The sequence below is a fragment of the Schistocerca cancellata genome, chromosome 8 (genome assembly GCF_023864275.1).
Source record: "Schistocerca cancellata isolate TAMUIC-IGC-003103 chromosome 8, iqSchCanc2.1, whole genome shotgun sequence".
Classification (NCBI taxonomy): Eukaryota; Metazoa; Arthropoda; class Insecta; order Orthoptera; family Acrididae; genus Schistocerca; species Schistocerca cancellata.
In genome coordinates, this window is record NC_064633.1 from 451117432 (window position 1) to 451125556 (window position 8125).

The window sequence follows — 8125 nt, forward strand, 5'->3', positions numbered from 1 at the left end:
TACAACCAAGTGGGCGCACACTGCTGCTATCCAGCCAGAACCATCGTAAAACTCTAGAGTTTGCTCTTTCCAACAGTAAGTTGTTCTTACACATATATCAAGTAACATAATAGTTACGACTTTTTTTTAAAATCGGATGATTCTTTTTGATACACCCTTACTACGAAGAAAACACAGAAAAGCTAAATAATTAACTATCCGCTCTCCAGGTGTGCATCAGGCAACAGTTGTTGTACGTGCGGAAACAAGGAGGAAGCGAACAGTCACTACACTGGGACATAGCTGTCGTTGACGTCCGAGTTGGTTCCAGACATCCATTGGGACAGATATGGGGATCTTGATGGCCACAGGAATAAGCCAACATCAAGCCGGCAGTTGATCGAGACATGTGCCATGTTTGGATGAGTGTTTACATGTTGAAAAATTGCACAACGATATTGTCGCATGAGAGATAACACATGGGGTCGCAGGGTGGTTGTGACGTACCGTTGTGCCTTCAGAGTTCCCTCAGTAACTGTCAGCCGTGCCGTGAAGTAATACCTGATGGCTCCCTCTCGAAAACACGGGAGGTATTCGACTTCTCCCCAGTCACCGCAATATTTGCCAATGTTGGTCATTTGGGGTAGGGCAGAACTGCAGTTCATTGCTGAACACAATGCGACCCCACTCCACAGCAGTCCATTTTTCCCGGTCACGGCGCCACTCAAAATGCAGCCGTTTGCGTTGTTGTGTTAACGGCAGCGTGCACACGGGTTTCCCTGGTCCAGGCTGCTGCTAGTCTCTGACCAGTGGAGCGGGACGACACAGAAATTTGTTAGGAGTCCCGGATGGCAGGAGCAGATGTGGAGGGGTTACGATGTACACTCCTGGAAATTGAAATAAGAACACCGTGAATTCATTGTCCCAGGAAGGGGAAACTTCATTGACACATTCCTGGGGTCAGATACATCACATGATCACACTGACAGAACCACAGGCACATAGACACAGGCAACAGAGCATGCACAATGTCGGCACTAGTACAGTGTATATCCACCTTTCGCAGCAATGCAGGCTGCTATTCTCCCATGGAGACGATCGTAGAGATGCTGGATGTAGTCCTATGGAACGGCTTGCCATGCCATTTCCACCTGGCGCCTCAGTTGGACCAGCGTTCGTGCTGGACGTGCAGACCGCGTGAGACGACGCTTCATCCAGTCCCAAACATGCTCAATGGGGGACAGATCCGGAGATCTTGCTGGCCAGGGTAGTTGACTTACAGCTTCTAGAGCACGTTGGGTGGCACGGGATACATGCGGACGTGCATTGTCCTGTTGGAACAGCAAGTTCCCTTGCCGGTCTAGGAATGGTAGAACGATGGGTTCGATGACGGTTTGGATGTACCGTGCACTATTCAGTGTCCCCTCGACGATCACCAGTGGTGTACGGCCAGTGTAGGAGATCGCTCCCCACACCATGATGCCGGGTGTAGGCCCTGTGTGCCTCGGTCGTATGCAGTCCTGATTGTGGCGCTCACCTGCACGGCGCCAAACACGCATACGACCATCATTGGCACCAAGGCAGAAGCGACTCTCATCGCTGAAGACGACACGTCTCCATTCGTCCCTCCATTCACGCCTGTCGCGACACCACTGGAGGCGGGCTGCACGATGTTGGGGCGTGAGCGAAAGACGGCCTAACGGTGTGTGGGACCGTAGCCCAGCTTCATGGAGACGGTTGCGAATGGTCCTCGCCGATACCCCTGGAGCAACCTTGTCCCTAATTTGCTGGGAAGTGGCGGTGCGGTCCCCTACGGCACTGCGTAGGATCCTACGGTCTTGGCGTGCATCCGTGCGTCGCTGCGGTCCGGTCCCAGGTCGACGGGCACGTGCACCTTCCGCCGACCACTGGCGACAACATCGATGTACTGTGGAGACCTCACGCCCCACGTGTTGAGCAATTCGGCGGTACGTCCACCCGGCCTCCCGCATGCCCACTATACGCCCTCGCTCAAAGTCCGTCAACTGCACATACGGTTCACGTCCACGCTGTCGCGGCATGCTACCAGTGTTAAAGACTGCGATGGAGCTCCGTATGCCACGGCAAACTGGCTGACACTGACGGCGGCGGTGCACAAATGCTGCGCAGCTAGCGCCATTCGACGGCCAACACCGCGGTTCCTGGTGTGTCCGCTGTGCCGTGCGTGTGATCATTGCTTGTACAGCCCTCTCGCAGTGTCCGGAGCAAGTATGGTGGGTCTGACACACCGGTGTCAATGTGTTCTTTTTTCCATTTCCAGGAGTGTACTTCGTTCACTGCACTGTGCTTCTCCATTTGGACGTCAGACGTGGTCCTCCCTCATGATACCGCGCAGTACTTCGGGGCACTGTGACGTACAAACGTCCTACAAATCTGGATAACTGCAACCACCCAGCCAAATGGAGACCCTCAATGCGGCTTCTTTCAAACTCCGTTAGGTTCTGATAACAATGTCTCACGCTAGTATGGATCATCTCTGTGTCTTTTTTTTAATTTTTTATATATACATACATACTCCGCAGTCCACCATACGGTGCTTGGCGGAGGGTACCTCGTACCACAACTAGCGTCTTCTCTACCTGTTCCACTCCCAAACAGAACGATGGAAAAATGACTGCCTATATGCCTCTGTACGAGCCCTAATCTCTCTTACCTTACCTTTGTGGTCTTTCCGCGAAATGTAAGTTGGCGGCAGTAAAATTGTACTGCAGTCGGCCTCAAATGCTGGTTCTCTAACTTTCCTCAGTAGCGATTCACGAAAAGAACGCCTCATTTCCTCTAGAAACTCCCACCCGAGTTCCTGAAGCATTTCCGTAACACTCGCGTGATGATCGAACCTACCAGTAACAAATCTAGGAGCCCGCCTCTGAATTGCTTCTATATTCTCCCTCAATCCGACCTGATAGGGATCCCAAACGCTCGAGCAGTACTCAAGAATAGGTCGTATTAGCGGTTTATAAGCGGTCTCCTTTACAGATGAACCACATCTTCCCAAAATTCTACCAATGAACCGAAGACGACTATCCGCCTTCCCCACAACTGCCATTACATGCCTCTCCGGCTTCATATCGCTCTGCAATGTTACGCCCAAATATTTAATCGACGTGACTGTGTCAAGAGCTACACTACTAATTGAGTATTCAAACATTACAGGATTCTTATTCCTATTCATCTGCATTAATTTACATTTATCTATATTTAGAGTTAGCTGCCATTCTTTACACCAATCACAAATCCTGTCCAAGTTATCTTGTATCCTCCTACAGTCACTCACTCCTTCACAGTGATCACTCAGTACCTCACGCTATTCGTGTCCTTCATATTCCCTATCAGGTAGGGTAACGACAGTAAACACGAGCGACACTAATGATCTCTGGTGGCCGTTGTACGTGTCACAGAGAACTTGTACCTGTCACAGACAACTGCAACTCCAGTAATTTACGTAACCTCAGATGGTAGGTACGTATACGAAGTTACATTGACATGCTGGGTGCTATAGTTTTCCGCCACGCAATGTATAAATATAAAGACGATTACATTAACTAAAAGGGCTTTATAGAACTAAGTACATATACGACACCTGTGAAAATTAAAAAGGAAACTTCAACTATTATGTGACACTTCTTATTACTGCCACGTATCTTGGCCAAACACGTTGACTTATGGAAAAATTTAGAATATCTACTCACAAATACGATTAATATGAAAGTCTGATGCGTGGTTACTTTGTTTGGTAATATTTTGGAGAAAACTAAAACATTTACACTGTGTGATGTATCCGGACATCCCCAACAACATACGTTTTTCATATTAGGTGTTTTGTGCTGCCACCTACTGTCAGGTACTCCATATCAGCGACCTCAGTAGTCATTAGGCATCGTGAGAGAGCAGAATGGGGCACTCCGCGGAACTCAAGTACATCGAACGTGGTCAGGTGATTGGGTGTCACTTGTGTCATACGTCTGTACGCGAGATTTCCGCTCTCCTAAACATCCCTAGGTTCACTGTTTCCGATGTGGTAGTGATGTGGAAACGTGAAGGGACACGTACACCACAAAAGCGTACAGGCCGACCTCGTCTGTTGACTGACAGAGACCGCCGACAGTTGAAGAGAGTCATAATGTGTAATAGGCAGACATCTATCCAGACCAGATATTCCAAACTGCACCGGGATCCACTTAAAGTTCTACGACAGTTAGGCGGGAGGTGAGAAAACTTGGATTTCATGGTCGAGCAGCTGCTCATAAGCCACACATCTCGGCGGTAAATTCCAAACGACTCCTCGCTTGGTGTAAGGAGCGTAAACATTGGACAACTGAACAATGGAAAAACGTTGTGTGGAGTGACGAATCACGGTACACGATGTGGCGGTGCGATGGCAGGGTGTAGGTAAGGCGAATGCCCGGTGAACGTCATCTGCCAACGTGTCTAGTGTCAACAGTAAAATTCGGAGGCGGTGGTATTATGGTGTGGTCGTGTTTTTGACGGAGGGGGCTTGCACCCCTTGTTGTTTTGTGTGGCACTACCACAGCACAGGCTTACACTGATGTTTTAAGCACCTTCTTTCATTCCACTGTTGAAGAGCAATTCGCGGATGGATATTGCATCTTTCAACACGATCGAGCAACCGTTCATAATGCACGGCCTGTGTTGGAGTGGTTACACGACAATAACATCCCTGCAATACACTTACCTACACAGAGCCCTGACCCGAATCCTGTAGAAAACCTTTGGGATGTTTTGGAACGTCGACTTCGTGCCAGACTTCACCCACCGACTTCCATACCTCTCAGTGCAGTACTCCGTGAAGAATGAGCTGCCATTCCCCAGGGAACCTTCCAACACCTGATTGAACTTATGCCTGCGAGAGTGGAAGTACATGATATTGAATTCCAGCATTACCGATGGAGGGCGCCACGAACTTGTAAGTCATTTTCAGCCAGGAGTCTGGATGCTTTTTCTCACATAGTGTATATGCTGACAGTGAGATTTCCATTTACATGTATTTTGTAATTTTTTAGTGCACATTCTATCAATACACTGAAAGAAATTTCTCACTTAGATGCAAACATGTGCCTAAAGATACGACTTTAAATCTGATAACGCACATTAAAGGATTAATAAAATAATTTATGTCTTGTTAGGCATCCCAGTTCCTTTTTATACTTAGTTTATTAATACTCGATCGTCATGACGAACTGAATAAAGCGATTTCTTGCTTAGATGACAAAGTGACAGTGTGGAATCAAACTGACATATAAACTGTTGCTATGACAACTCTTTGTATGCACAGTAGCCTACAAGTGATCGAACAAAGGACGCTTAATCGTAAAGTGGTTACATCACTTTCAGCGGCATGGGATTCAAGAGAACATTTAAAAAAATCAGTATTATCGAACCGTATATGGAATTGATTTAGTCTCGATTAAGATATTATTTACGTGATACGGTCAAGAACCATTTCAACAAATATTTGTTTCTGTACCGATAAGGAAGTGTGTACTACAGGACAGAACGAAGCCCAAACCGGAAATCTACTACAAACCAGATCGAACAGGTTCGCTGTTAGAGACGTTGGCTGGAATCACGCTACGTTAACTGCTTCATCTGAGCCAGAACTATCCGGTAAGTCTGAATGAGCTGCCATCTCTTCCCTATCTTACATTCACAAAATCTGATATAATCCAACACTTGTCGATTGTATACTTTAGGCTTCTTTACGGCAAGAGCGTAATTATAGTTGTTTTAGTTTCACTGATTAAACGAAGAAGGCAGTTCATAATGCAAACAAAAATGAGAGAAACTTCCTGGCAGATTAAAACTGTGTGCCCGACCGAGACTCGAACTCGGGACCTTTGCCTTTCGCGGGCAAGCGCTCTACCATCTGCACGACTCACGCCCGGTACTCACAGCTTTACTTCTGCCAGTATCTCGTCTCCTACCTTCCAAACTTTACAGAAGCTCTCCTGCGAACCTTGCAGAACTAGCACTCCTGAAAGAAAGGATATAGCGGAGACATGGCTTAGCCACAGCCTGGGGGATGTTTCCAGAATGAGATTTTCACTCTGCAGCGGAGTGTGCGCTGATATGAAACTTCCTGGCAGATTAAAACTGTGTGCCCGACCGAGACTCGAACTCGGGACCTTTGCCTTTCGCGGGCAAGCGCTCTACGTGATACGGTCAAGAAGAGTGGTAGAGCGCTTGCCCGCGAAAGGCAAAGGTCCCGAGTTCGAGTCTCGGTCGGGCACACAGTTTTAATCTGCCAGGAAGTTTCATATCAGCGCACACTCCACTGCAGAGTGAAAATCTCATTCTGGAAACATCCCCCAGGCTGTGGCTAAGCCATGTCTCCGCTATATCCTTTCTTTCAGGAGTGCTAGTTCTGCAAGGTTCGCAGGAGAGCTTCTGTAAAGTTTGGAAGGTAGGAGACGAGATACTGGCAGAAGTAAAGCTGTGAGTACCGGGCGTGAGTCGTGCTTCGGTAGCTCAGATGGTAGAGCGCTTGCCCGCGAAAGGCAAAGCTCCCGAGTTCGAGTCTCGGTCGGGCACACAGTTTTAATCTGCCAGGAAGTCTCATATCAGCGCACACTCCGCTGCAGAGTGAAAATCTCATTCTGGAAACATCCCCCAGGCTGTGGCTAAGCCATGCCTCCGCTATATCCTTTCTTTCAGGAGTGCTAGTTCTGCAAGGTTCGCAGGAGAGCTTCTGTAAAGTTTGGAAGGTAGGAGACGAGATACTGGCAGAAGTAAAGCTGTGAGTACCGGGCGTGAGTCGTGCTTCGGTAGCTCAGATGGTAGAGCGCTTGCCCGCGAAAGGCAAAGGTCCCGAGTTCGAGTCTCGGTCGGGCACACAGTTTTAATCTGCCAGGAAGTTTCATATCAGCGCACACTCCGCTGCAGAGTGAAAATCTCATTCTGAAAAATGAGAGATTTTAGGAAAAATGCATTATTGGTGTATATGGTCCAATCAATTATTTATACCATTTAGTAGAATTTTCTTTATTGCAAACTCGTTTGATCTTTCATCTCGGAAAGACACTGGAAGAAGTTTGGGCCTTGTATAGTTTATTTTACTTGCATAATAATTACCGTTATATTACAGCTTGAATTATTTTAAATTGATAGTAGTTTACGAATTTGCTTGCCTCATCTAAATTGTAGCTCAAAGACTAAAATAAGCCATTTAACTTATGGAAGTCCATCCTTCTTGTGGGATGGTACAGCTGGTTACAATATACTTAGTAGAAATGAAAGACTAAGTCGTATTTTCAAAGTATTTATTATGCAGAGGTTTATTTAGACTCTCCCGGTATATCAACAGCTCATATCTTCGTCGAGTATTTAGTCGGATCAAACTGCCATCTAGACACAACATTTCCATGGTCCACCTGGCCGTCATCATAGGATGAGAAAAGCTAAGCCGTTCTCGCCGGCAACTGATCCAATCCGTGAACGACGGAACCCTTATATAGAGCGAAAATTAAAAAGCGTATACGTTTGCGTCGATTTAGTTTTGAGGAAGTCTGGCGATTACAAAACATCATGTGAATGCTGTCAAATATACATTGGCCAAACCATTCGTGCCGTCAATGACAGATCGTCGCCATACGCGATTATTACAACCTGACAAATCCCCGGTGGCTGAGCACTGTCTTGGAGGGGGACATACAATGTTATACAATGAGGCACAGGTCATTACTGAGATTGTGTTTCGAAAGAATCTGTCGTAATCAGACTAATAGATAGTATCGTTAACCGCGATAATGGATACCCGCTAAGTGAAACTTGTAATCCTGTTTTGTCAGATATGAAGAAACAACGACGTCTGAATCGGCCGGCTATGAGTATTAATTTTTAACGATATACGGCTTTTCCGCAGTATTCACCACTTGAGGCGCTGCAACTCTTCTTGCGCCAGGGGGCAGCAGCAACGTTTGACCGCTGCCTCAGTGCGTGAGCGTTTATGCTTGCGCTGCGTATAAAGGTTCCGTCTCCCCACTTCATGAACACGCCAATGAACCGCCTTCCTTGCACTCGCCCCCACCCTGCAACGCTCCCAGCACCTTCTCCAATACCATCTTGACCGTTTCACCACTTGGTGTAACCA